The 7,210-nt window shown below is 38.3% G+C and overlaps 1 pseudogene; it reads right to left on the reverse strand.

The window, feature by feature from the left end:
* Positions 1 to 6,473: 6,473 nt before the first annotated feature.
* LOC114514136 lies at positions 6,474 to 6,963 on the reverse strand (annotated as a pseudogene).
* Between the last annotated feature and the right edge of the window lie 247 nt (positions 6,964 to 7,210).

A 7,210-nucleotide genomic window follows, 5' to 3' on the forward strand; every position in this document is an offset into this window, starting at 1 on the left:
AAAAAGCTTACTGTGAGATCCTGGAAAAATTATTAAAATTAGATGTATAGGTTTGGAGGCATTTCAATTACCTCAGCTATTCCTGTTCACCATTATATTTCATACTCAAGAGTAGGCTTCATATTCAAGCATGCAATTTTTGAAATTATTTTATTGTTGTTCAATTACAGTTGTCTGTATTTTCTCCCCACCACTCCCCTCTACTCCCTTCAAGCCCACCTCCCTCCCTTGCCTCCAACCTCCCCATTGGTTTTGTCCATGTGTCCTTTATAGTAGTTCTTCAAGCATGCAATTTAACCATCCATATTCATTATCCTGGCTGAATTAGCTGAAAAATATAACTTTTTCAATAATAATACAAGTAACATTTAGTATAATAATTTCAACATTATAAGTCAAGGGAACACATTTTGATAAAATTTTTCAATATTTTTATTTTTGAAAAAATCACAGTGGCCCATTCTACTTATTCACTCAAGATTTTCCCTCAAGATTCTTATTTTTATTTCTTGAGATAAGGTACAAAATCTTCACTATTTATTTTTAAATTTGTAGTTCAAAAATTTAAATGGTTATCAAAAACTTAAGTGCTTGCTTTATTCAAACACAAAATGATATGTCCATAAACATGAAATACCAGAAATGAAAAGTCCTGAGAACTCTATTTAGGAAATATAAAATGAAAAATAGATTAAAAATAAAGACTGTGACAAGGGCGCCCACTCTCCCTACTCTAATTCAACATAGTACCATAAGTCCTAGTTAGAGCAATCATATAAGAAAGAAATAAAAATATATCAGAATTGGAAAGGAAGAAGAAAAATTATCTCTATTCACAGATGACATATTTTATATGTACAAAATTCTAAAGACTCAACTGAAAAACTGTTAGATCTAATCAATGAATTCAGTAAAGTTACAGTATACAAAATTAACATACAAAAATCAGTAGTGTTCCTATACACTAACAACAAAATCACTGAAAAAGAAAGCAATCCCATTTACAATTGCATCAAAACAACAAAATACTGAGGAATAAATTTAACTAAGGAGGTGAAAGAGCTCTACTCTGAAATGTATAAGACAGTGGTAAACCAAATCAAAGAACACAAAAAGAAATACAAAGGTATCCTCTGGATACCTTCCATGGATTGGAAGAATTAATATTGTTAACACATCAATATTATCAAAAGCCATCTATAGCCATGGCTGATGTGGCTCAGTGGACTGAGCACTGGCCTCCAAACCAAAGGGTTGCTGGTTTGATTCCCAGCCAGGGCACATGTCTGGGTTGTAGGCCAGGTCCCCAGTAGGGGACACATGAAAGGCAACCACTATCGATGTTTCTCTCCCTCTCTTTCTTTTTCCCTTCCCCTCTCTCTAAAAATAAATAAATAAAATATATTTTTTAAAAATCAATCTGTAGACTCAATCCAATCCTTATCAAGATTCCAATGGCATTTTTTTACAAGAAGTAGAAAAAATACTCCTAAAATATATATGGAACAATGAAATGACTAGCCAGAGAAATCATGAAAAAGAAGAACAAAGCAGGAAACATTATACTTGCTGATTTCAAGCTATACTATAAAACTATAGTCATCAAAGCAGTATAATATTGGCATAAAAACAGACATGTAAAAGAATGAAACTTGACCTTTAACTTACACCACTCACCAAAAGTAACACAAAATGGATTAAAGGCTTAAATATAAGGCCTAAAATTATTAAACTCCCAGATGAAAACAGAGAAATAAAGCTCCTTGACATGGGTCTTGGTAATAATTTTTTTGGATATTACACCTAAAGCACAAGCAACAAAATAACAAATAAACAAGTAGGACTACAGCAAACTAAAAAGCTTCTGCACATCAGAAGAAACCATCACCAAAGTGAAAATAAAACCTACAAAATGGAAAGTATATACTTGCAAACCATATATCTAATAAGGGGTTAATATTCACAATATATAAAGAACTCATACACCTCAATAGGAAAAGAAAAGAAAAGAAAAGAAAAGAAAATTGGCAAAGGTCCTGAACAGACATTTCTCCAAAGATTTACAAAAAGCCAGTAAGTACATGAAAAGATGCTCAACATCACTATTCATTAGAGAATTGCAAAGTAAAACTACAATGAGATATCACCTCATACCCGTTAGAATGGCCGTCATCGAAAAGACAAGGCATAACGAACACTGGCATGGATGTGGAGAAAGAGGAAGCCTGGTACACTGTGGTGGGGTTGTAAATTGGTACAGCCCCTGTGAAAGTTATATGGAGAATCCTCAAAAAGTTCAAAATAGAACTGCCATATGACCCAGCAATTCCATTTTGGGCAATATAGCCACAGGAAATGGAAACACTAACTGGAAAAGACATCTGCGCCCCGCATTCAACACTGTTTACCATAGCTCAGACACGGATGCAGCCTCATCGTCCACCAGTGCATGAGTGAATAAAAACGTGTGAGACAGACCTTTAAAAATGAGGAAATCTTACCATTTGCAACAACATTTAGGGACTTGAAGGCATTATGCTAGTGAAGTAAGTCAGAGAAAGATAAATACTGCATTATCCTACATGTATGTGGAATCTAAAAACAAACACAAAAAAAAAACCCTCAGAAAAAAAGGGATCAGATTTGTGGTTACTAACAGAAACAAAGGGTGGGAGGAGGTCAAAAATTTCAAACTTTTAGTTCTGAATACTGAGGAATATAAAGTACAACATGATGACTAAAACTAACACTGCTGTATGCTGTATAGGAAAGTCATTAATTAGAATTCTTACCACAAGAAGAATTTTTTTTTCTTTTTATTGTAGCTAATGATAGGCGTTAGATACATTGTTGTATCTAAAAGATAGGCGTTAGCTAAATCTCTGGTAATTATTTCAATATACTTACAATACATGTAAATCAAACCATTATGCTGTATGCCTTAAACTTAAACAGTGATGGAGGTCAACTATTTTTTAATAAAAGTCAGAAAAAATAAAGACTTTGATAGATATTTACATGCAAAACATTGTATGTCAGAGCCACATAGTGCCAAGCACTTTCCTTATAGAACTTGTCAATATGTGTCCAAGTCATGTGTCACTCAGGAATTTATTTACTCATTCAATAAGCATTTCTTGAGTATCAACCCTTTGCTGGGCACTGTGCTCAATATGGAGGATACATACGAAATAAACTGTAATCCCTGAGCAGGAGTGTGAGAGCCCACAAACTGCAGGAACGGGTAGCAGTGGGGGTGCTGAACAGCCTCTATGTTTATAGAGGCTGGTTAAAGAAAATGCCCAAATACCTCACTAAAAGGGACTCGTTGAGTTACTTGTGGAAGAAAGGGGACTAGTGTGCCTACAGCTACGCCCTGTGTGTGTGTGGACAGACTTCAGCTTGCGTGAAACATGAAGCGAATGGGGAGCCTTGTCCAGAAACAAGCTAAAGGGAAGACAGAGAAACAGCTACAGGAGGCCTGCCTCAATCTTCTGCTTCTAGGAAAGGCAGAAGGAAATTTGAACCAATCCTCTGTTTAGTATTTTCCAGCTCACTGTTGAATCTGCCCACAAACTAGTTTGCTTTCAGTTACTGAACCAGACAGCAAGAAGCAGGAAGTCATCTATCTGGGGCCTCAGCCCCACCATCAAGTGGGGACTTTTATGTTTCTCATGGATCTCATCGAGCAGCCCCAGAGTCTGCTGCTAGGAACAGAGCCTAAACATCTGAGTGACCCTGTTTTCACACCCTACTCCACAGTCTGCCCAGTATCACTACCTTTTCCTATTTTGTCATTAATTCATGTCTTCATTCAGTAAATATTTATTCAGCACCTAGGATGTGGCAAGTACCACGCTGGTGCTGGGGACCTAGAGACAAACACAACTGTAGTGCTCCCTGTCCTCACAGAGCGTTCAGTCAGGCAGAGTGTCTAGAACCAGAATTCCCATTCTCAGCTCTAAGTCTTTTGGCTCAACTCTGACACCATGCTCTTGCCAGTACCCTGCCCTAGGAGTAGGATCATTGGATCCTATCCAAATTTGCTCCCTCATATATATAGCTGAGGCCAGGCAAAAATATGTAGTTGAATAAACATTATTTCTTAGAATGGTATCATTTTTACTTATAGCTATGGAGAAGTCTGTATCACTAAACCAAGAGAATAATCCAAAAACAAATCCAAACGTACATGAGATCCATGAGCCAAGTAGGTTGGTCAACATCTAAGTCACCAAAACTGAGAAGAGTGTCCAATAGCAAGTCAGGCTGATATGAGGCCACAGCTAAGAGTCAAGTCTAGCAGATGGGGTCAGAGGAAAGGGAGAGAGTCTAAAGCAGCATAGTTGAATAGCCAGGCCCTATTCCTCACCAGCTTCATACCTCAGCTTCCCCATCTGTAGAAAGGAAACAATAATAGTATCATGAGAACATTATAAAGATTCAATGACAATGCATTTAAATTACGGTACCTGGCATACCATAATCCCCTTAATAAATGTTAACTCTCACTATTCCTCTCTCTGGGGAGGTCAAAGAAACCAACAAAGAAGGCCAGTTTCATAAGAAAACAATCGGGTATAATAGATTCTCTTGGTGGTAACATGGCTGGCGTGCAGTCAGAATCTTAAGGCAAAATGACACCAAGAGTCCTTTAATAAACTATAAACTATTACTAATGTTCACGGAAGCAACATTGAAAAATAGGGAGCCCTGGATGGTGTGGCTCAGAGGGCTGAGTATCATCCAACAAACTGAAAGATTGCCGGTTCAATTCTCAGTCAGGGCACATGCAGGCCATGTCCCCAGCTGGGGTCCTCTCGCACATCAGTGTTTCTCTCTGTCTCTTTCTTTATCCTTTCCTCCTTCTCTAAAAACAAATAAATAAAACCTTTTCTTTAAAAAGGAAAGAAAGAAAGAAAGAAAGAAAGAAAGAAAGAAAGAAAGAAAGAAAGAAAGAAAGAAAGAAAGAAAGAAAGAAAGAGAAAGAAAGAAAGAAGGAAGGAAAGAAAGAAAATAGGGAAGTAGGGAGAATGTGAACAAGTCTGAGATAAGAAGGAAGACCCTGATGGAGCAAGGCAAGCGGGGCTGGGGCTAGGAAATCCAACCAGCATCTCACCTGAGGGACTCGGCTTTGGCCCTCCTGGAACTGCTAATGGCTTATCTCCCTAATGTGAACTTTCTATTTTTAGTTGCCCGACATTTAAAGGGATCGATCTATTTTAAAAATTGAATAAGGCCAGGTTGTACTTCGAATATTTTGCTTTCCAATCTTCTACCTCTTGCTTTATTCAGCTCCAATAAAGTGCTTTCCCTCCCCATGAAGAATTTGCAGGCACTTTGGTTTGCCCTGTAAATCTCCGGCTTTTCTTTCCCCCTCAGTGACTTGCTCTGTTATGGATCCAATTTTGTAGCTCACAAACAAAATCTCCTCAGAAATGTCCTGTGAAGCAGCCTCCACAGGGCTTCCTGGGACTCAAGAGCTTCCATTTCCTCCCCTGTGGAGAGCTGCAATGATCCAGCGTGGAAGCCAGAAGGAGCGGACAGGGGGAGGAAGTTGCATTTTGTTGTCAGAGCTCATGTTTTACAGTTTGCCCTCTTAGGTATGGCAATTCCTCAGCTCTTTTCTGGAGTTATAAAATAAATTTTGACTTCACATCTTAATTGACATATAAACATAAATTTACTAGAAAATAAAGCGAGTTCTAAGGGGCAGTTGAATTTTTACCTTATTCATGATACCTATTTATATTATTTAAAGTGATTCAGTTCAACTGTGGTTTTGCAAATAGATGGAATCATTTCCAGAGAAGTCATAATAACAAATCAATGTCTTATTCTAGACTTATAAAAGCATAAGCCTCTTTTTAAATAACTACAGTTGCATGTCAGAAAATCTAAACAAATGTGTAGTTAAGAATGATTGTTATACCTTAGGGACTTAGTTTATACAAGACAGATTAGCAAGATATGAGCCTCATTATGCATGAAAGTCATTTGTTTTTCCATGAATCTAGCACAGCACACGTTCTGGGGTTGCAATTCATAAAGAGAACGAATGTGAAGACTGAATGCCGTTATGACATTAATCTTCATGAATATGGAAAGAAGTGAATTATTATCTTTTTCTTTATGAGGTGAAGAGAACTGTCGCAACAAATTTGAATCTTGGTGTACAGTATATTAGAATGTGAAAGCTGGAGGGGCCCCAGAGTTAGTCTCACCCTTCTGTTTACCCAAAGGAAACTGAGGATGTTTTTAAGAGACTTATCCATCTTTATGTGATAAGTTCATGGCAAAGACGGTCCAGATCTTTGCACTCCCAAAATCAGGATCCTCTCAACCTGCAAGAGGGGCAAATTTTCCCTAATTCCAGTTTTTCTTTTCTTTTCTTTTCATTTCTTTCCTTTTTTTCTTTTTTTAGGGGGTTGAGGTGTATATAAACTATTTATTAACAGATGAGGCCTACAGATTTATTTCTTCTCAGACACACAAATAGTAAGACCCTGGCAGCCCATAGTCTTGGAGTGCTGGCTTCACACAAAGACCCCAGAAGTGGTGCAGTGCTCTGTGGGCCTGAATTTTCTTCAGCCACTCCAGGTCTTCACGAAGCTTGTTGGCCAGACTATTGGCCAGAAGAACCTGGCTGTATTTTCCATCCTTCACATCCCTCTGTCTGTTCACCAACCAGTTTGGGATCTCATCCTGGCATGGGCTCTGCATCATGGTGATCTCGCATTCCAATGCATCCTCTGTGAGCCCTCCTGCTCTCTTGGCGAGGCTACTGTCTACTTTCCTCAACACCACTGAGCATATCTTCTTTGCCCTGCACCCTTAACTGCAGCGATGGCAAAGGCTATTTTCCACCCGACTGATGTTGGTGTTGAGTACTCACAAAATATGCTGGAACCTCTCAGGGATCACTAGTGACATGGCGGCAGCCCCAGTAGTGCCGTGTAGCCTCCTGTGGAAGAGGTAATTCCAGTCTTTCTAAACAACCGAGTCTTCTATGTGCATGTCCTCTTTAACACACTACTGGGGACCCTAAACTAAATATGAACGATCGATTTTGACCACTTATTGTGAGCTAAACCACTTCTTGGTATTTTGTTTTCATCTATATTTATGCCATTCCAATTCCACTGTCAGTAAAGTTCTCTGCTTTGTTAATGTTGCCTAAAGTTAGGAATCTGGGCATTTTCAAAGCGGT

This window comes from Phyllostomus discolor, chromosome 2 (assembly GCF_004126475.2).
Source record: "Phyllostomus discolor isolate MPI-MPIP mPhyDis1 chromosome 2, mPhyDis1.pri.v3, whole genome shotgun sequence".
NCBI classification, from domain to species: Eukaryota; Metazoa; Chordata; class Mammalia; order Chiroptera; family Phyllostomidae; genus Phyllostomus; species Phyllostomus discolor.